At 42.4% G+C, this 22,818-nt stretch overlaps 1 long non-coding RNA gene across 2 annotated transcripts in view; it reads left to right on the plus strand.

Annotated features, from left to right (window-relative positions):
• Positions 1-5,276: 5,276 nt before the first annotated feature.
• LOC105482454 (uncharacterized) overlaps positions 5,277-22,818 on the plus strand; it is a 23,284-nt gene continuing 5,742 nt past the window's right edge. Inside the window, exons 1-5 of one of the 2 annotated variants that reach the window (XR_987615.2) lie at positions 5,277-5,407; positions 5,899-6,048; positions 6,181-6,585; positions 12,587-12,662; positions 14,220-14,283. This is a non-coding gene — a long non-coding RNA (uncharacterized lncRNA). The remainder of the gene's footprint in view (positions 5,408-5,898; positions 6,049-6,180; positions 6,586-12,586; positions 12,663-14,219; positions 14,284-22,818) is intronic. The other variant, XR_011623161.1, reaches the window with a different exon arrangement.

The raw sequence follows: 22,818 nt of genomic DNA on the forward strand, positions 1-22,818 counted from the left end.
AGCTGAGATCCGGCCACTGCACTCCAGTCTGGGCGACAAAGTGAGACTCTGTCTCAACAAAAAAAAAAAAAAAAAAAAAAATTTGAAAAGGAAGAAATTCTAGTGTTCTATACTACCTGATATCATTTGGCTGTGTCCCCACCCAAATCTCATCCTGAATTGTAGTTTCCACAATCCCCACGTGTCGTGGGAGGGACCAGGTGGAGATACTTGAAACATGGGGGCAGTTTCCCCTATCCTTTTCTCATGACAGGGAGTTAATTCTCACAAGATCTGATGATTTTATAAGGGGCTTTCCACCTTTTGCTCAGCACTTCCTGCTGCTGCCATGTGAAGAAGGACATGTTTGCTTCCCCTTCCACCATGATTGTAAGTTTCCTGAGGTCTCCCCAGCCATGCTGAACTGCGAGTCAATTAAACCGCTTTCCTTTATAAATTACCCAGTCTTGGCTATGTTCTTATTAGCAGCATGAGAACAGACTAATACAACCATAGGATGACTATAGTCAATAATAATATATTATATAGTTTCAAATAGCAAGAAGGATATTGAATGTTCCCATCACAAAGAAATAATAAATGTGTGAGATGATGGATATACTAATTACCCTGATCTGATCACTATATATGATATGTATTACAGCATCATTATGTGCCCCAAGAATATGTACAATTATTATGTGTCAATTATAAATTTAAAAATTAATTTTTTAAAAATCCAAAAAATAAAAATCCCAGTGCTTTGTTCTGTTTTTCCCCCTTTGGTGATGGTAAGAAGCTTAATAACAACCTGAGGCAAACACATCCAAGGAGTAGAATCATCCAAGTTTGTAGGTATCTTTATCCCTGAGTCTCCTAAGGCATCTACAGGCTTGGGTTCCCATATTTCTGAGGACAACAGGCTTCTTTTGTAGTGAGTGCAATGGCCTGGGATCCAAGCAGAGGCACCTAAAGCCCCACATAGCCCACTTACTCTGCTCACTTGCCATCTTTTGACCCTCTCTTCCCTGCTCCCCCTTTCTCAGTTATATCAGCTAGGAACTATAAGTCAGTCTGAAAGTAGGTGGCAGCCACTGCATAGAGGGGAGAGGTCACTGTGGAGGTGGAAGGAAAATCCACCTTTAGCTGCTGGCCTGTCACCCCAGAGACCACATGAATGCTGCTAAACCATATCCTTTACCTGAGTCCACTTTCCACAGGAAACTTCAGAAATGCTATTGGAGCCTAATGACAGGGGAACTTTACCCACCATGTACATGCAGAGATGTGTAGGGAGGGTGCTGAGGGCTATGTAAGTCAATACAGTAGCCTTTTGTTAGAAGAAATTTTAAATTTTTCCTTCCCTCATTAACACCTACTAATTGCTACAACACAACCCCTGCTGTGATTTAGTGAGTTAAATAAAGTGAGCACTCAAAGATATTTGAAGTATTTTCCAGAGCTTATAATGGTAAAAAAGAGTCCTCCTTATCTAGACTTTCATCAATGAATAGACTCATCATAAAAGCAACCAGTTTTCATGGGAAGAACTGTTTTCCCCCAAAAAAATTGACTTTAAATATGATAATCTTCAAATTTATGGCCGTGTCATATGCACCAAAAAGCAGAATTTTTGCCATATTTTCATACCTCTCATCTGTCTAAATATGCAACTGTATGACTAATTGATTTAATATCTGTTTCTGAAAGGTAGATATTGTTCTTTGTTATGCATTAAATTGTGTTTTCCAAAACTTACGTTGAAGTCCTAACCTCCAGTACCTCGGAATGTGATCTGATTTGGAAATAGGGTCATTCTAGATATAATTAGCTAAGTTAAGATGAAGTTATACTGCAGTGGAATGAGCCTTTAATCCAATATGACTAGTGTCCTTAGAAGAAGAGGTGAAAGAGACACAGAGAGGAGAATGTCATGTGAAAACACAGACACACAGGGAGAAGAGGGCTACATAAAGATGAAGGCAAAGATTGGATTTATGCTGCCACAATTAAATGACCACCTGAGGCTACCAGAAGCTGGAAAGGGTCAAGAAGGATCCTCCCCACGAGCAGGTCCAGGAACACAGTCCTGCTGACACCTTGATGTTGGACTTCTGGCCTCCAGAATTATGAGAGAATAAATGTCTGTTATTTATTGATTGACTGATTTTGAGAGTGAGTCTTACTCTGTTGTCCAGGCTGGAATGCTGTGGCACAATCTTGGCTCACTGCAACCTCCACCTTCTGGGTTCAAGTGATTCTCTTGCCTCAGCCTCTGGAGTAACTGAGATTACAGGCACCTGCCACCACGCCCTGCTAATTTTTGTATTTTGTAGAGACAGGGTTTCACCATGTTGGTCAGGTTGGTCTCGAACGCCTGACCTCAGGTGATCCACCCACCTCAGTCTCCCAAAGTGTTGGGACTACAGGCGTGAGCCCCTGCTCCCAGGCAAATTTCTGTTATTTAAACCACTCAGTTTATGGTACTTTGTTATGGCAGGAAACGAATACTCTCTTCTCCGTGCATAATATACCTTTTTTTGGAACAGGGTCTCATTCTGTCACCCGGGCTGGAGTGCAGTGATGCAATCACGGCTCACTGCAGCCTTTGTTTCCTGAGGTGATCCTCCCGAGTAGCTGAAACCATAGACATGCACTACCATGCCCAGCTAAATTTTTTCAAATTTTTTATACAGACAGGGTTTCACTATGTTGCCCAGGCTGGTCTTGAATTCCTGGGCTCAAGTGACCCTCCCATCTCAGACTCCCCAAATGCTGGGATTACAGGTATGAACCACCACGCCTGGCCCCACACATAGTATACTGGAGCTATACTTTATCATAGCAGAACCATACTGTTGGGATCTTTAAGGTTATCCAATAATGAGCATCCCATTTCCCCACTTAAGTTCTAATACAAATTAAAAATAAATCAAATGAATATGCTAATCACTCCCAAACACACATCTCCAACCAGATCATTTATCTTAACTCCATATCAAAAATATTCTCAATTTCCTGTTGGACAACTCCATCTCTCATACACAGTCAATATTAAACCTCTATTACAGCAATCACTCCAGGAAGACTCCTTTCTTCTAAACTTACCACCACTGTCTTAGTTCAAACTCTTAGTTTCTTTTAACTTAATTAAACTGAAAGTACCATCTGATTACTCTGCTTCCAAGTCTCTTCCCATCCTTTATTTCACCCAAATTATCTTCTTAAAAATCAAATCTGATAAAAAACCCACAAAGTAACAAGAAATATATCTAACAAAATGTGTATGAGACATTTAAGTAAACAACAATACAACTTTATTGAACCACTTGACAGAAAACCTCAATGAATGAAGAGATGTACCAAGTTCATGGATGGATTAATACAGTATTCTGCAGATTAGTTTCTAAATACATACCATTTCAATCAAAACTCTATGACATTTTTGGTGAGACCTGACAATCTAATTTCCAAGTACACGAGGAAGACAAAAGGGACAAAAATAGCCAAGATAATTGTGAAGAAAAACAAAAGATTAGCCATACCAAGAATGAAAACTAGTTCTATATCTTTGGTACTCATGCAGATTATAATTATAAATACATTACAAATATAAATTTAATTATAAATATAATTGTAAATTTTATATAAATTATACATTTTACAAATTATAAAATATAATTTATATTTTATAAAAAATATAATTTTATAATTTATAAAATTATATAATATATAATTTATAAAATATAAATTATAAATTATAAAATATAAGTGTATAAAATATATGTGTGTACACATGTATATGGCCATGGTTACATAGCCATATATGTACGTATTAAAAGTAAAAACAAAAATAGAATAAGAATGATAAATTCCAAATTCAGGACAGCAGCTACCTTTAGAAAAGGAGATTGGTAAATATGATCAGAGAGAGGTAATAGTGGCCTTCAGCAGTATTTGTAAGGTTATTTCTGAAACTGCTTGATAGGTATATTACATAATTCTTTAACCTTTTCATGTCTAAAAACTTTATTTCTGAAGCTGCTTGACAAGTATATAATTCATTAACCTTTCTATGCCTAAAACTTTTGTTATGAAAAAAAGTACCCTACTTTCCTTGCTTAAATTTCTGTTGGTTCACATTGCATATAAAGTCAGGCTCAACGGCTTGACACAACTGCTGATTCATTGTGCTTTTAGCCTCATCGCTCATCCCACTCAAATTCCTTCCCCTACCTCACTATCTCCCATCACACTAGATTCTATGCTCTAGCTATTCTGAGCCACTCATTATGCCTCAAAATCAGTGCCCTTCGTTCCACTATATATCTTAATGATCTGAAAGGTCCTCTCACTGCTTCTCTTGGCAAACCTTCCCTCCTCCAAAATCTAGATCTAACATCTAGCCCCTTGTGAAGTTCCTTTCATACCCTGGTGCACAATTCATGGCTTCCTCCTTGTATTCCCATAGCACAGTCTTAATTGATTGACACATTTACAAGTTATATGGGAATTACCTATTTGCATGTCCATCCTCACAAAGAGATCAATAATTCATTCCTAGACAGAGGCCTGTAAATTGTGGCCCATGAACCAAATTCAGCCCACCATCTGATTTTGTACAGTTCATAAGCTAAAAATGATGTTTACATTTTTAAATCGTTTTTAAAAATAAATAATGTTGTTTGACACATGAAAATTATATGAAATTTAAATTTCAGCATCCTTAAATAATATTTTATTGGGACACAGTTATTCTTATTCATTCATGTATGGTCTTTGGCTGCCTCTGCATTACAATGGCAGAATTGAGCAGCTTCAACATTGACCGTATGGCCCACGGAGCCTAAAATAGTTTCTCTCTGGCCCTTTAGAGAAAATGTGTGCCAACCCCTCTCCTAGAAGGTGAAGACCATCTTATTGGTCTTTGTTACCAGGATCAGGTTCAGTGCCTGATATAGGACTCAGGAAATGTTTGATGAGTGAATATATGAATTAATAAATTCATTACTGGTTTAATGAAAAAAACACCCTGTGCTTTCAGGACACCTCAATTCTCAGGACTATGTGATTCAGAGTGCATCAGCTCTGGTAATTTTAGAGTTCTCAACAGGTTTTGACTTCAATAAGTATACTCTGGATAAAGTCGTATTTGGCACAGTCTGTCAATCCAAAATTGAATTCACAATTTTAATGACTGCAGGGCTACACAAATTCCTGGCAAGATGCTCATAGGACAGGCTATTATTAGCTAATGCCTCATCTCATAATAGCTGACAGCAGCCCTCTAAGAACCAAGTCATCACCTGGAGCAAAGCAGGAAAGGGAAGATGCTGGAGGAGCTATTATAGAACCTTCCATCACTCCCTACATGAATCTTCCTGGGCTATCCAAACAAACACTGAGCCAGAATCCACCTAGACATATGGTAAGAATTTTAATTTTTTCAAACTTATTGATTACTACTTTCTTTTTTTTTTTTTTTTTTTTTTTTTGAGATGGAGTCTCACACTGTTGCCCAGGCTGGAGTGCAGTGGCGCGATCTCGGCTCACTGCAAGCTCCGCCTCCTGGGTTCACGCCATTCTCCTGCCTCAGCCTCCTGAGTAGCTAGGACTACAGGCGCCCGCCACCGCGCCCGGCTAATTTTTTGTATTTTTAGTAGAGACGGGGTTTCACTGTGGTCTCGATCTCCTGACCTTGTGATCCGCCCGCCTCGGCCTCCCAAAGTGCTGGGATTACAGGCTTGAGCCACCGCGCCCGGCCTGATTACTACTTTCTTCCCATACTTTTTAGGAACGCCTTCAGGGAGGGGAAGAAAGGTAGGTTTTGGATCAATGAAACCAGTTCCTACGTACCCTGAGATATTCTGCCATCTACAATGCCAGTACTAGTCAGGCATAACTCTTCTTCTCTTGAAGGTGCTGTCAAATAACGTGAGATTTCAAAAACCACAACCTAAAGACCAACAGAAAAGTACATGTGCAGTGGTAAGCATTCAGATTTTCTTTCGGTGAATAGGCCTATTTGATCAACAAAACCAGCAACCTGTTGGAAAGGAATCTCTAAAGGTAAAATAGGATTGCATATATTTTTGGCAATGTAATGACTCCAAAAAGGAACTAAAGAGACAGAAAACGGGTAATAAAATGGGTCTCAGTGTTGAAACTTCATCTGATACTCTTTGTTCTGTCATTTTTCAGCTACTGAGGATTATACAAATGTCACCCCTCAGACTGGTAATATTATCACATCTTTCTTTTTAAATGGTGCTGCTCCTCAGAGAATAAATTCTTCAATCTTACTTAGTGTGATACTGCCGAAGCAGAGATCAGAATTTGTAATATATGCAGATAAGTAGCCATCGTGTCCTGTAATTTGAGGGTCATAGAAAGGCCCTCTGGACACAGATTCTAAGACAGAGTGGCATGGAGTCCATTTATCTGCCATTTTTAGTAATGTAATGCCATACCAGGAGATCCACCTGGTAGAAATGAAGAAGGCAGGAAATGGGTGAAGGAGAAGCTGTTTTGCTTACAACAGAGGCCTCAACCCATTCTTCAGGGAGCTCCAGAGCTGGCATAGACCTTCAGCTTGTCCACATGGAGGTAAGAGAGTGTTATGAAATTTTGTCCCCTCACGAAATTCATATGTTGAAGTCCAGACTTCCAGTACCTCAGAATGTGATTATTTGGAGATGGGGCCTTTAAAGGTGCAGTTAAATTAAAATAAGGCTGTATATGCTTAACCGTTATGAGGGGGGCCTCATCCAATATGACTGGTGTCCTTACACGAAGAGGAAGAGACACAGGGCTGTGCTGCCGGTACCAATTTACTGTATTAGTCCATTTTCATGCTGCTGATAAAGACATACCTTAGACTGGGTAATTTATAAAGAAAAAGAGCTTTAATAAACTCAGTTTCAGCTGGGCATGGTGGCTCACGCCTGTAATCCCAACACTTTGGGAGGCTGAGGCAGGTGGATCACCTGAGGTCAGGAGTTCGAGGCCACCCTGGCCAACATGGTGAAACCCCGTCTCTACTGAAAACACAAAAATTATCTGTGGTGGCTCACGCCTGTGATCCCAGCTACTCGGAAGGCTGAGGCAGGAGAATCGCTTGAACCTGGGAGGTGGAGGTTGCAGTGAGCTGAGATCGCGCCACTGCCCTCCAGCCTGGGAGACAGAGCGAGACTCCATCTAAATGTATATGTGTGTATGTATATAAACTCACAGTTTCATGTGACTGGGGAGGCCTCACAATCGTGGCGGAAGGTGAAAGGCACGTCTTACCTGGCAGCAGACAAGAGAGAATGAGAATCAAGCAAAAGGGGAACCCCTTATAAAATCAGATATCGTGAGACTTATTCACTACCAGGAGAACATTACAGGGGAACCGCCCCCGTGATTCAATTATCTCCCACCGGGTTTCTCCCACAACACATGGGAATTGTGGGAGCTACAATTCAAAATGAGATTTTGGTCCAGACACAGCCAAACCATATCAACAGTCCACACTGAGTAAAGCCCACAGAAGGACGCAGCAAGAAGACACCATCTACAAGCCAGGGAGAGAGGCCTCAGTAGAAACCAACTCGGCCCACACTTTGATCCTGCATGTCTAGCCTCCACAACTATGAGAGAATGAATTTCTGTTGTTTAGACCTCCCAGTCTGTAGTATTTTGTTATGGCAGTGGTTGCAGACAAGACAGAGGACCAGGTTTCTGTCTATCAAAACAGGTCCTTCCCTCCTGCCTGAAATTCCATCACAAATGCCTTTATATCACCAGCAACTTACTTCCTTCATGTGCCAAAAACAACAACAAAGTATTAAGCATTTTCTGAATGTCAGGCACAATGCTATTCACTAACAGTCAATGATGAACATGCCTTCTTGAAGGATATAGACAAAAAAGTAATTACAATATCATTTATAAGTGTCATGATGTGAGGATGAATAGTGTCTTTTGGAAGCGCAGATGAGGGGCACTTAATTCAACTTGGGTGATCAGGGAGGGCTTCCTAGGTGAGCAGGAGATGTTCAGCTTGAGTGAGGGAAGGAATCATCCAGCATGTGTAAAGGTCAGGAGGCAAGAGTTGATATTGTATTAAGTAGCAGAAGGCTGGAATGTAGAGTGAGAAAGGACAAAATGATAAGAGAAAAGGTTGAGAGGCCGGGCGCGGTGGCTCAAGCCTGTAATCCCAGCACTTTGGGAGGCTGAGGCGGGCAGATCTCCTGAGCTCAGGAGTTTGAGACCACTCTAGGCAAGATGGTGAAACTCCATCTCTACTAAAATACAAAAAATTAGCCAGGTATGGTGGCATGTGCCTGTAGTCCCAGCTACTTGGGAGGCTGAGGCACAAGAAACGCTTGAGCCCCGGAGGCAGAGGTTGCAGTGAACGGCGATTGCACCACTGCACTCCAGCTTGGGCTGCAGAGTGAGACTCTGTCTCAAAAATAGAAAAAAAAAAAGAAGAAGAAGAAGAAGCTGAGAGAATAAAGAGTGACTGGGCCACCAAGAAGTTTTGACTTTACATTAAGAGCTGTGTGTAGCTCTTGAGTCTTAAGCAAAGAGATGAAATAAAATTTGTTTTACAAAGCACTGTCTGACTCCGGAATGGATGAAATGAAAGATGGATTGCAGACTGAGAATGGATTAGAGAGGATGAGTGAGGAAGTAACAGGGCAGTTGCAGTAGATCAGTTGAAGAAGCACGGCCACCTCTCTGAAGAACATGTCCATGAGGATATATTTCCATATCCCTTGCAATTTGAGTCATAACTAAGAGGTAGAAATTAACAGGACTTAGTGGTTGGATGGCCATTCGTGATAAAACAAAGAGTTATCTGAAAAACTGGATGGATGGGGGTGCCATTCCCAGAGAAAAGGGCAATTCAAAGCATCATCATTACCACGTTAGCTGTCATCACCATGTTTAAACCTTGCCTGTCTTTATATGTGTTTACAAATCTGTCATCCCACTGAGCTACAGGCACCTTGAGGACAGGGAAATCATTTCCATTTCTGTTAACTGGGCACAGCATCTCCTACTGCTTGATATGTGCTACTAGAAGAAACATAGACGGTGAGGTCAAGCAGACCTGGGTTCAAATTCCAGTAACATAAGCCACTAACCAAATGACTTTGGGGCAAGTGATTTTCTTTCCTTTCTTTTTTAATTTTTTTATTATTATTACTATTATTTTTGTTAAAGATTGGGTCTCACCCTATCTCTAGTAGCATGATCAAAGCTCACTGCAGCCTTGATCTCCTGGGCTCAAGCAATCCTCCCGCCTCAGCCTCCTGGGACTACAGGTGTGCACCACCACACCTAGCTAAGTTTTTGTAGAGGTATGGTCTTGCTACGTTGCCCAGACTGGTTTTAAACTCCTGGCCTCAAATGATCCTCCCGCCTCAGCCTTCCAAAGTGCTGGGGTTTTAGGCATGAGCCATTGTGCCTGGCCTAAGTGATTTACTTTCTCTGAGCCTCAGTTTCCTCAACCATGAAACAGACAGAACAATGTCTACTTTACTAAGTAGCTGTGGGGATTCAGTGAAATCATGAATAAATAAACCTAGCGTATTTATTCATTCATTCACCTTTAAGCACCTATTACGTGCCAGGTACTGTCCTAGGCTTGAGGATTTAGGAAGTGCATTCCAATAGGGGAAGAGGACAATAAACTATAAAGCTATAAACAAGATAACTTCAGACAATGATTATTAAGTACTATAAAGGCAACGAAACACGTTGAAATAATAGAAAGTGGGAGTGAGAAGAAGTGATACTTCTTTAGACAAGACTATTGGCCAGGCGCAGTGGCTCACACCTGTAATCCTAGCACTTTGGGAGGCCAAGATGGGCAGATCACTTGAGGTCAGGAGTTTGAGACCAGCCTCACCAACATGGTGAAACCCCACTTCTACTAAAAATACAAAAATTAGCCGGGAGTGGTGGCATGCACCTGTAATCCCAGCTACTTGGGAGGCTGAGAATCGCCTGAACCTGGGAGGTGGAGGTTGCAGTGAGCTGAGATAGCACCACAGCCTGGGCGACAGAGCGAGACTTCATCTCAAAAAATAAAAAAAGACTGTCATGGAACAGTTCTCTGATCAGAGCACATTCTAGCTGACACTAACTGCTGAGCAGGAGACAGGAAATTGACATGTGGAGAAAGAGCATCCCAGGTAGCAAAAACAGGAGGTGCAAAGGCGCTGAAGTTTGCACTCACTAATTGCTAGTCCCCTTCTTTCTTTCCCTTATTGAAATGAATAAAATCATTCAAATTGCAACAATTTCAATCTCAAGATTCTGTAGCAATAGACCCTTAATCCTCAGTTATTTACATGTTGTGGTAGTGGTTCCCAGACTTGCCTGGACCCTACTTTCTGAAGATTCTAATTTGGTATGTGACAGGCCTGGGCTTACACCATTTTAATAAGCTTTCCAGCTGATTCTAAAGTTTGAGAGCCATTGTGTTAGAGAAAGGACTGTGGGTCCCAATTTTAAAATGTACCAGGCCAGGTGTGGTAGCTCACACCTGTAAGTAATGCCAACATTTTGGGAGGCCAAGGCAGGAGGATCACTTGAGCCCAAGAGTTCGAGACAAGCCTGGGCAATAAGCAAGACCCCATTTCTACATATAAAATTTAAAAAATTTTTTATTAAAAAAATGTTTTTTGATTTAAAAAAATAGCTGGGCATTGTGGTATACACTTATAGTCCCAGCTACTCAGGAGGCTGAAGTGGGAGGATCGCATGACCCCAGGAGTTTGAGGCTGCAGTGAGCCAAGATTGTGCCACTGCACTCAGCCTAGGCAATAGAGTGAGATTCTGTCTCTGAAATTTTTCAAAATATATTATAAAAATGTCCTTCTTGGAGCTCGAAATTTGATTCTTTGTTGGTTTAACAGCTCAACTGGCTATATTCAGAGTTTCATGCCTTGCTCAATTAGGAAGCAAGTCAGCTTAGCTCCAAGATAGGGGAAGAAATGTGGCCATGTTTTTGGCACCTTTTAATTGGAGATAAATGTTAACATTTTGGAGAAAATCCAAAGAGCAATTAAGAGGAGACAAGAACCAGCAAAATTATAAAACTGGTAAGTATTGTTTCCAAAAGCTGAACATACTCTGCTGCATAAGGATGGGGAAAAAAATGAAGTGTCCAAAGAGAGGTTTATAAATGCCAAAAAAAACAAAAAGCCTCTAGAGGAGAAAAGTGTTTGCGTTTACTGAGTATAAGCTTCTTGTTTTAAGCAGCTAAAATGTCAAGTTACAATAGAGGGAAACATCACTATCAGCCATTAAAACATAATTTGTAAGCTGGGCACGGTGGCTCATGCTTGTAATCCCAGCACTTTGGGAGGCCGAGGTGGGTGGATCACTTGAGGCCAGGAGTTTGAGACCAGCCTGGCCAATATGGTGAAACCTCATCTCTACTAAAAACAGAAAAATCAGCCGGGTGTTGTGGCGGGCATCTGTAATCCCAGCTACTTGGGAGGCTGAGGCAGGAGAATCACTTGAACCCGAGAGACAGGGGTTGCCGTGAGCTGAGATCGCACCACTGTACTCCAGCCTGGGCAACAGAGCAAGACTCTGTCTCAAAAAAAAAAAAAAGAAATAATAATAATTATGAAACAGAAGCATAAATACTGCATTAAGGAAACTACTCATGTATTATTTTGTGGAATAGTGTGTTCTTGAAAAGATATGATTATAATAAACACCAAAATAGAGAGGAAGAAACTAGATGTGAAGGAGTGGAGCACTCCCTAAAGGTCGAAATGGAAGGGATAGGACAGAGGGAGGATGAGGAAGAGGTGGTCCTAAGGTAGACAAATGCAATGCCACTTCCTATAGCTCAGCCAAGCAAGCAACTGGGTTGGACCAACGAGACTCCAGGTAGCAGCTCCCTGAGAAGTTGATGGCAATACTGAGAGAAAGCTCAAAGGAAGAGGCAATGGCAGCCTGGAGTCACAGGGTGTTAGTGGAAGGAGAAAGCCTCCTAAGCAAGATTGTGTGGCACTAGGCAGCAGAGGCTACAGGGGTAGAGGGAGGCAGGCAGGGGTTATCTCCACAGTGACCTGAGCGTTAAGTCAGGTCCTGCTAGGAAGGAGAGGTGGTCATGAGGGTTCCCAAAGAGTTTCACACAGACTCATCCCACACAGTCATACACACATTCACAAATGCATATCACCACGCCCACATGCTCACACACACACAGTTACATACACATACACACCCCACATGCACACACACACACATACACACACTCATGTACACACTAGGCTACAAGGCAGAATTTTAAGGCATTCCTGGTAATTCCACTAGCTGGACTGCTTAGAGCCTTAAAATCATTGTTAATCACCTTTTTCTGTAACTATTTTGAAGATTCAAGCAAGAGGCCAAGGAAATACCTGTTACTGTATAAACGACACTTTGAGGGAAAAAAATAATGACTCAATCAGAAATGCATTATCTCAATTTTAATTCATCTCCAATTGGTTAGGATCTCAAAACTTTTGTCTTTAAAAGTCACTCCTAAAACAAGCCAAACCACCACTTGAACTCAGAAGAGAAAGAATAAATGGCTGTGTTATCTGTACAGGTTCCTTCTGAAGCAGTGATGAAGGAAGAGATAGCCAGGGCCTGAGCTGGCCTAGAAGTCAGACACAGTCTCCTTGGTAAGGACCTAATCCTGTGATAACTGGATAACAGGAAGGATTGTAAAAAACAATTATTTTTTATCGCTGTACATCCTTCTGTGAAGTTAAGACTGTACTTATGACATGAGTAACACCTGAACTTCCAGGAATCTTTATTGAAGGACTCTATGTATTATTCCCTGGGAATCTCTGCCCTCCTGAAGCTTGTGTTCTCCTGGGGGAGAGAGGAAGACAAAAAGAGATAATAATTAAATGGATAAGAAAAATATACAATATGTCAGATGGGGATAAGTTCTATGATTAAAAAAATATGTTCAGAGTGGTTGGGTTGAAACAAGGAGAAAAAGACATAGTTGTTATTTTCTTGGTTTTTTGTTTTTTGTTTTTTTGGGGTTTTCTGTTTGTTTTCTTTCTTTTGTTTTTGTTTTTGTTTTTTTTTTTGCAGTTGCAAGATTTAATAGAGTGAAAACTGAGCTCCCATACAATGGGAGGGGACCCAAAGGGAGTTGCCGCTCCCTGCTTGAATGTCTGGGTTTATATCCCGTTCATTGTCCCTCCCCCTGTGCTCTCAGGCGATATATGATTTGACTATTTCTTTACCTCCTGCTTTAGTCTAATTTGTATTTTAGTGAACCCTTTTTACTATCTGATTGGTTGGGTGTGAGCTGAGTTACAAGCCCCATGTTTAAAAGTAGGTGCAGTCACCTTCCCCAGCTAGGCTTAGGAATTCTTAGTCGGCCTAAGAAATCCAGCTAGTCCTGTCTCTCAGTCCCCCCTCTCAACAGGAAAATCCAAGTGCTGTTGGGGAGGTTGACTGATGACTGCTCTTAACTGGTTCCTGCTGAATTGGGGCATAATAGGGGTCGTGCAGTTGAGATTTCCTCGGGAGGGGTGCCTTCGATGTCATCAACATCAGAGCATGGGCTAGCAGGCTGGTCCAGTGGTCCACGGTAGATCTTAGTCATGGACTACATCCGGGGCTCCAGTTGAAGAACCGTTTGTAGTTTTACAGCTTCGATTCTGAAAGAGACAAACTTAACAAAGAGGTTAAAGATAGAGGGATTGAAACGTACGGCCTGAAGTGTTGGGGATTACTTCTTTGGCACATTTCACAGGCCTTGACTATCTGCTTGATAGTTTTGAAAAGGCCTGGTCCCGTAAATAATAATTTGGCCATCTGATGGGTGCTATCAATGCCTAAGTGAAAGGTTCGGGGAAGGGTTTTAAGTAATTTGCATTGGTTAGCTTCAGGCAAAAGTATTTTTCCTTCTTTGGTGGCTAGCCATCCTGAGGGGAGGAAACTATGTCCTCATGGGGTTCCCCATTCTATTTCTTCTGCTGAGTACTGGGGCTTGGTTTCCTGGAGGGGATTACCCCATACTAGTGTTCCTTCTATAAGCATTTCTAATGGAGGGTCTTGCCTTGCGGCTCTTTTGGCTTCAATATCCGCTTGGTGGTTCCCTTCTATTTCCCTTTCCTTTCCTTTCTGATGGTCCCGGCAACTTAAGACTTCCACCTCTTTAGGTTTCTATACAGCCAATGATAATCTCCTAATGACTTCCTGATGTTTGATAGGTGTTCCCTCGGAAGTTAGAAATTCCCTTTCTCTCCATATTGCTGCGTGGGCATGGAGGACTAGGTAAGCATACTTAAGAGTCTGTATATATATATTTACCCTTTTTCCCTCTCCTAATTCTAATGTATAACGGCCCCTGCTTTTACTAGGATGTCTCTCCCTAACAAAGGAGTGGGGCTTTCAGGCATAATTAGAAAGGCATGTGAAAAGAGTAAAGTTCCCCAGTCACAACTTAGTGGCTAGGAGAAGTATCTAGTGACTACCTGTTCTACGACCCCTCGGATAGTGACAGATCTGGAGGATGGTTGTCCAGGATGGGAGAGTAAGACTGAGAAGGCCATGCCAGTGTCCAGAAGGCAGTTAACCTCCTGGCCCTCCATGGTCAAGCATACTCGGGGCTCTGTGAGGGTGATGTAATGGGCTGGTGCTTGCCCTGGGCACCTTCAGCCCTGCTGCTGGATCATCTGGTTAGTGACTTCTGACTCAGAGAACCTTCATCCCTGGGGCAGTGGGCCTTCCAGTGATTACCTTGACATAAGGAGCAAGGGTGAGGGGGCGGCTTATTTCTATTCGGACAATCTTTTTTAAAAGGACCTGTCCTTGTAGACCGCACTGGAAGCAAGCCCCATTAGGCATTCCATTCGCCCAGGCTTTCCCTTTTCCAGAGCCTCCAAAGTCCGCTTGCCTGAGGGCCATGACTAAAGTGGTGGCCTTCTTTTTTTTTTTTTTTTTAATCCCGTTTGTCCTGTTCCACCTGCTCCTCCTGATCTCTATTACAAAAAACTGAGGTTGCCAAGTTCAATAGGGTTTCTAAGTTTTGCTCCGGGCCTAAGACGGACTTTTGAAGTTTTTTTCTAATGTCTGCAGCTGACTGAGTGATAAACTTATCCTTTAAGATTAGTCGGCCTTCAATAGAGTCAGGTGACAGGTATAATTCCTCAATGCCTCCCTTCGTCTCTCCAGAAAGGCAGTAGGATTTTCTTCCTTTCCCTGAGTTATAGTGGACATCATTGAGTAATTCCTAGGCTTCTTCCTAGTTTGCCTTAGTCGTTTAGCACGAAAGTTAGCAAATGTCTGTGGCACCAATCTCCGTGTTCTGATTCTGCATCCCAATGAGGGTTTACACTGGGAACTGCCTGCTGGCCTGTGGGGAATTGCTCTCTTTCCTGTTGTCATCCTATCATTGACCTGAGATACCAGAGATCGCCAGACTCTTGGGCTGCAGTTATGGCGGCATTTCTCTCATTTGGGGTTAGTATCTGATCTAGCAGTAACATTATATCTCTCCATGTCAGATCAAAGGATTGTCTTAACCCTTGTAAAACATCAATATAGCCATCAGGGTTATCTGAGAATTTACCTAGGTCTATTTTAATTTGCTTCAAGTCTGACAGGGTAAAAGGTACATACACTCTGACTGCTCCGAATTCTCCAGAATACATCTTAGGGGCATTTTTGCCTTGAGGGGAATGTTTCCCATCTGAAAAAAAGAACATAGGGATGCCAGCACCCCTAATCATTTTCCGATTAACATTAGTTCTAGAGCGTTCTGTATGCTTATTCCTTTCCATGGTGCATAACCACCCATGGACCTCTGGTTATCGGATTAGTTACGCTCACCGATGTAGCAGTCCTGCACCCCTTTTCCCGCCTTTCTTGACCACAAAGAAAGGGGTCCAGGCTGCTGGATTCTAGTGGTCCTTTACCAGCGTGCCCAACATTGCCTTTGTGCTTGGGGTGAGTCCTAGAGCTGGGCTGGGTTCCTGAGTATTTCATAACAACCCAGCTGCCCCATCAAGATGCATTCCCATAAACAACAGTTCTTACGCAAATTGCAAATTCGTTTCAGAGAGTGTGTAGGTAACCTTTTGAGTCAGGATCGAGATAGAGTCTTTTCGATTCTGTAAGTACTTTAAGGCTTGGCTGAGTCCAAACAGCTAGCACTTTTGAGCTGACCAATTATTAGGCAAATTTCCTAACTCTGCTTTTAGAAGAGTTTCCCTGTCAATTACTGAATAACTCTTGTGTTTTTTCCTCAATCACCTGGGAGGAGCCATCCATCGTCCTGTCCTGAAGAGAGTTCCTCCTCTGTCTGGTCGGACCTTTGTGTGGTAATTAAGATTTAAATCCCCTGTTAGGAAATCTGCTGGGTTAAGGGAATTTTCGGTGGTTCACGTTAAGTCATCTTTTTCTAACAGAATATCCCCATACTTTAAGATTTTTCAGTTAGTAAGCTACTTTTTTGCTTTTTTGACTTAGGATAGTTCTGAACTGGTGAGGTGTCCTCACAATGAGGTTTCCTCTAAAGGTTTTTTTTCTGCTTTCTTCTGTTAGCAAAGCAGTTGCTGCTACAGAGTGAATGCATTTGGGCCATCCGCAGGTTACTGGGTTAAGGATTTTTGATAGGAAGGCTACAGGTTGTCAGTGGTCTCAGTGTTTTCAGGCTATGCCCTTGTTTACACTGACAACAAGGTAGTATTGGAGTGTTATAGGGTCACGGAGAAGACCTTCAATTACTAATTATAGGTTGTAAATTTACCCTGGCTTTTAAAGGAATAGGGCACACTGTTTTTTTCTTTACTACTTCTCTTTTTTTTTCTTTCTCTCTGCCTCTCTTTCCCACGCCCCCCTCTCTGCCTCTCTTTCCTCCCTCTCTCTCTTTGCCTTGACTTACTCAATTCGCTTTCATCCTGATCTATTAGGTTGCTGTAGACCCAGTTCCAGCTGTTAAAATACTGGGTCATCCGTTCTAAGGCCCTGGCAAGGGTGGTGGGGAATGGGTCCCACATAACTGCCCATGTCAAGAGCTATATGCCTAAATTGGGAGGGACACCAGGAACAAGACTCCCTGGGTTCATAGCCCAGATGCCTAAGGATGCAGCATAGAGCTTCCTTAGATCCCTTTGGAGATACAACTTGCTAGGGGAAATGAAAGTCTGAACCATTAGTACCTAGGAGGCAGGGATCAGAGGAAGTAGATTCAGAGGTAAGGAGAATTTTGAAGTCGTGGTAGGGACCCAGGAGATGTGGGTCAAAAGGAAAGGTAGGGGCGCACGCATGGGCGACTGTTGAGTAGACACTTCTGGCTGTGCCATGATCTCAAGCAGCTAATGCTGGGAGTTCGGAATGATAGCTTTCTGCCTGTAGTTGACCTTTGGCTTCCCTAGGAAAACTGTGAAAGCAGAAACTGTTTCCAGGCAGACCAACACTCCCAACCCAGAGGGGTTGGGGATTGTTAGAAAGCCCTTTCCCAGGAAGCCTCACACCTGAGTCTTTAGTCCCACGGCCACACTAATGGTTTTTAACCGGCCAACAGGTGCCTGGTATTTTCCTCCAATTCTAAGGAAGGATAGGACAGAATAGCAAGTGAAAGTGGTCTGATATTACCCAACGCTTTGGAGAATTCCCATATGGTTGCCACCAAATGTTATCGGCAGGTCTTTGTTCTTAGAGCTCCCAAGATGTGGTGGGCCACTCCCAAGATGGCAGCAAGCCTTTTGTTCCCTGACCTGGGGTTCTTGGCCTCACGGATTCCAAGGAATGGAACCTTGGGCCATTCGGTGAGTTTTACAGCTCTATTAGAAGCCGTGGGTCATGGAAGAGAACCGTGGAACTGAGTGACTAGTGTTCAGCTCGATTAGGACGAACCCGGGCATTTAGCTGTGCAGGAACAATGGCAAGCCTTTAGCCCAATTGGGAATGGCAATAGGCACCTCGCTGGATCAGGAGAGCAACAGACACCCTGCCGGATCCGGAGGGGTGGAAGTCAGCGGCAAGTCTGAGATGGCAGCAAACAGCAGTGGTGGACGGCGAGTGAAAGCTCAGCTCAAGCTGTAACAAACACGGACCAGAAGAGTATGCAGTTGCAAGATTTAATAGAGTGAAAACAAAGCTCCCATACAATGGGAGGGGACCCAAAGGGCGTTGGCCAAGACATAATTTTAAACAACGTTACAGGGATGAAGTCACCTATCTTGAAAAAACAGGTCTCTTGGGTATACAATGCTTGGTTGACAATTCTTTCCCTTCAGCACTTAAAATATATTGTCATCCTTGACTTCTTAATACTTGAGAAAAAGAGCATCCTTCCATGCCTCTTGATGAACCACCAAGGAGATCCACAGCAGTTGTGATGGGGCCCCAGCATGAGAAGACCCTGTAGTCAAGTTTCCTAGGAAACTAGAAAACTGACTTCTTGTGTTGTCAGGAGCAATGGCACACACATGGCACTTGGGAGAACAAGCATCTGGGCAAGAAGCATGAAACCTTTAGCCTGACTCCAGAATTCTGGCTCTAATAGTGAAGGAAGTTACCTGAAATATACATATTTTTTCTTTTGTTATAGAGATTTTTTCTTTCAATCTTTCTCTGTCCTTAACTTTTAGGTGTGTCTCTAAAAATAGCATATCATTGTATTTTTTAAATACAGTTTGAGCACTGTTTAACTGAAGAAGTTCATTTACCTTTACTGTGATTTCTGATATAGTTAAATTACTTCCAACATCTTATATGAGTAGGGTAAACAAAAAGTACCAAATAAGATTTAAATTAATACATTTATTATACATTTATATACACACGTGTGTGTGTGTTTATGTGTATATTTTCTTCTTTTTTTTAATTCCTGGGGATTAATTAAGGTTCTTTACCAATTTATTTTTCCCCTTGGACTGATTTGAAAACAAACATTCTGCAGTCACATGCTTTACAATATTTCAGTCAATGACAGACTGCATATAAGACAATGATCCCATAAGATTATAATAGAGGTGAAAAATTCCCATTGCCTAGTAACATTGTAGCCAACGTCAGAGCACATTTTTAAATATAAATTTAATGTAGCCTAAGTATACAACATTTATAAAGCCTGTGGTAGTGTCCAGTAATGTCCAAGCCTTCACATTCACTCACCACCCACTCACTGACTCATCCAGAGCAACTTCCACTCTGGCAAGCTCCATTCATGACAAGTGCCTGATATAGTGTGGATGTTTGTCCCCTCCGAATCTCATGATGAAATGTAATCCCCAGTGTTCAAGGTGGGGACTGGTGGGAGTTGTTTGGGTCATGGGGTCAGATCCTTCATGAATGACTTGGTGCTGCTCTCATGATAATGAGTGAGTTCTCACTCTGAGTTCATGCAAGATCTGGTGGTTTAAAAGAGTGTGGCGCCTCCCTGCTGTCTCTCTCTCTCGCTCCCTGTCTCACCATGCAATATGCCAGCTTCCCATTGGCCTTCCACCATGATTTCTGAAGCTCTCACCAGAAACTGAGCAAATGCCAGTGCCATGCTTCCTGGATAGCCTGAGGAACTGTGAGCCAATTAAACCTCTTTTCTTTATAAATTAACCAGCCTCAGGTGTTCCTTTATAGCAATGCAAACAGACTAACACATGCTCTATTAGAGGTGTATCATTTTCTATCTTTTATACTATATTTTACTGTACCTTTTCTATGTTTAGATATGTTTAGATATCTTGGCTTTTTTTTTTTTCTTTTTTGTTTAATACAAAGCCTCGCTCTGTCCCCCAGGCTGGAGTGCAGTGGCACGATCTGCAACCTCAGCTTCCCCGGTTCAAGCATTTCTCCTGCCTTGGCCTCCTGAATAGCTGGGATAGCAGGTGCCCACTACCACACCTGGCTAATTTTTGTATTTTTAGTAGAGACAGGGTTTCACCATGTTAGCCAGGCTTGTCTTGAACTCCTGAACTCCAGCGATCCACCTGCCTCGGCCTCCCAAACTAGATATCTTGGCTTTTTCTTCTGAAGTTGTTGTCCATCTTCTTGAGGTATATCTTTTAGAAATTCCTTAGTGACAATCTGTGGGTGATAAACTCTCAGCTTTTATTTATCAGAAAAATCTGTATTTCAGTCTTCTCATTGAAAAAGTTTTACTGGGTGTACAATTCTACATTGATGCTATTTTCCTTCAGCACTTTAAAAATATTGTTTCCTTCTTTGCTGGTTTCTATTTTTGCTCTTGATACCTCTACTGACAGTATAATTTTGTTCTTATTGGGTAATACATTTTTAACATTTTTTCTTTGTCTTTGATGGTTTGCAATTTTATTACCATATGTCTAATTGCAGATTTTCTTTTATTTAACATTGCCAGAAATTTGCCTTTTCAATGAGCCAGCTTTTAACTTTGTTGATACTCACTATTGTTTCTTCATTGTCTGTTTTATTACTTTTCTCTTTATTATTTCCTTTCTTAAATGTTCAGCTTTTCCTTTAAAGGCTAAAAATTTCTTGTGAAATACCTCTTTTGTTGTATACTTAAATTTTGATGTGTAGTATTATTACCATTCTATTTTTAATATTTTCGAATTTATGCTTTCTTCTTTTAATTCACTGGGTATTTAGAATTTTATTTTTTTAATTTCCAAACACACAAAATTGTTATCTTTTCCTGTCGATTTTTACCTTAATTGCACTAGAGTCAAAATAGGTGATCTCTGAGACTTGTTGAGATGAGTTTTATGGCTCATTCATGGTCAATTTTTGTATATGTTCCAGGTGTACTGGTAAAAAATATATTTATCCTCCAAATTTTAGATGCAAGGTTTTATGTTATATTATAGTATTATTGGTTCTAGTAGTATTATTGAAATTACTCATGTCCTTATTGATTTACAATCTTTTGATCTTCAATAATTGAGAAAAGTCTGTGATATAGTTTGGAGATTTGTCGCAGCCCAAATCTTTTTTTTTTTTTTTTTTTTTTTTTTTTTTTTTGAGCCAGAGTCTCATCCTGTCGCCCAGGATGGAGTGCAGTGCAGTGGCACCATCTCGGCTCACTGCAACCTCTGCCTCCTTGGTTCAAGCAATTCTTCTGCCTCAGCCTCCTGAGTATCTGGGGCTATGGGTGTGTGCCACAACGCCCAGCTAATTTTTATATTTTTAGTAGAGACGGGGTTTCACCATGTTGGCCAGGCTGGTCTCGAACTCCTGACCTCATGATCCACCCACCTCAGCCTCCCAAAGTGCTGGGATTATAGGCGTGAGCCACCGTGCCCGGCCCCCACCCAAATCTTATGTTGATTGTCATCCCCAGTGTTGGAGGCGGGGCCTGGTGGGAGGTATTTGGATCGCGGGGATGGATCCCTCATGAATGGCTTGGGCCATCCCCTTGGTGATCATTGAGCGCTCACACTGAGTTCACTCGGGACCTGGTCGTTTGAAAGTGTGTGGCACCTTCCTCCAGCTCTCCCTCTCTTGCCTCTGCATTTGCCATGTGAGATGCCTACCCCACTTCACCTTCCACCATGACTGTGAACTTTCTGAGGCTCCACAGAAGCTGAGCAGATGCCGCTATGCTTCCTGTAAAGCAAGGGCGTCCAATCTTTGGGCTTTCATAGGCCACATTGGAAGAATTGTCTTGGGCCGTGCGTACAATACACTAAGACTAACGATAGCTGATGAGCTTTTAAAAAATTCGCAAAAAAGTCTCATAATGTTTTAAGAAAGTTTATGAATTTGTGTTGGGCCACATTCAAAGCTGTCCTGGGCCACATGAGGCCTGTGGGCCACAGGTTGGACAAGCTTGCCTTACAGCCTGCAGAACTGTGAGCCAATTAAACCTCTTTTCTTTATAAATTACCCAGTCTCCAGTATTTCTTTATAGCAATGCAAGAATGACTTAATACAGTGTGTTAAAAATATTGAACTACGAGAGTGGATTTGTCTATTTTTCCTAATGGTTCTGTCCATCTTCCTTGGTATATCACAAAGCTCTGTTACTAAGTACACACAAGTATTCTCTCTTCCTGCTAAATATGATGTTTTATTATTATGAAGCGGCCCTCTTTACTACGTCTAGTAGTGTTCTGCCCTAACATTGGAATTTTCTGCGTTAAACTACAGCACAGCCATGCTCGTGTTAGTCCTAAAATCCAGCCTCCAGACACACCATGGGGGGCACACCCATAAGAAGACTTTCATTTGTATGACGGAGGATTACACAGTAGTTGTCCAATGGTGGTCCCTGAACCAATTCTACTTCAGGATTCTCGGGATTCAGGATTCTCAGCTCAATCAGAACAAATATGTAGCAGTTTTCCTCTTTTTATTGGTAATTTTAATGACTCTGCTGTGTGGAACTCTCCCCCTGGGTGCCCTAGGAGCAGCCCGGGAGGAAAACCGAAAGCTAATCAGTTGGAGATGCAGACCCTTCAGGTAATTTGAGCCCAGCTGAGGGGTTGTCGTTTCACCCAGCTGTGCAAATGGTGCGAATGTGTCCTGTTGAGTCGCTCTGACTTCCATCACTGTCCAGGTGGAGGCCCCTCTGCGAAGCAGCGCGGGCCGCAGGCCGCCCTCTGGTGCCCTCGCCTTCGCCTCACCTGTTCTTCCTCCCTTTCCTGCGGGTCCCAGCCGCTGGTGCCCTCTGGTGGCAACCCGGCTGACCTTGTCATGTGACACGCAGGGGGCGTCGTGAGCCTCCTGGCTTTTGCCTCGCGTCCTCCGGAGGGGTAGGACCCCTCAGGCAGTGCGGCCACCTCCGCCCCCTCCCTCCCTGCGAAAGGGTCGAGTTCCTGCTTCGCTCTGCAGAGCCGCGCCGCGAGTCCGTGGCTGAGACCCTGAGCGAGTTGTCCACAG

This window comes from Macaca nemestrina, chromosome 5 (genome assembly GCF_043159975.1).
Source record: "Macaca nemestrina isolate mMacNem1 chromosome 5, mMacNem.hap1, whole genome shotgun sequence".
Lineage (NCBI taxonomy): Eukaryota > Metazoa > Chordata > Mammalia > Primates > Cercopithecidae > Macaca > Macaca nemestrina.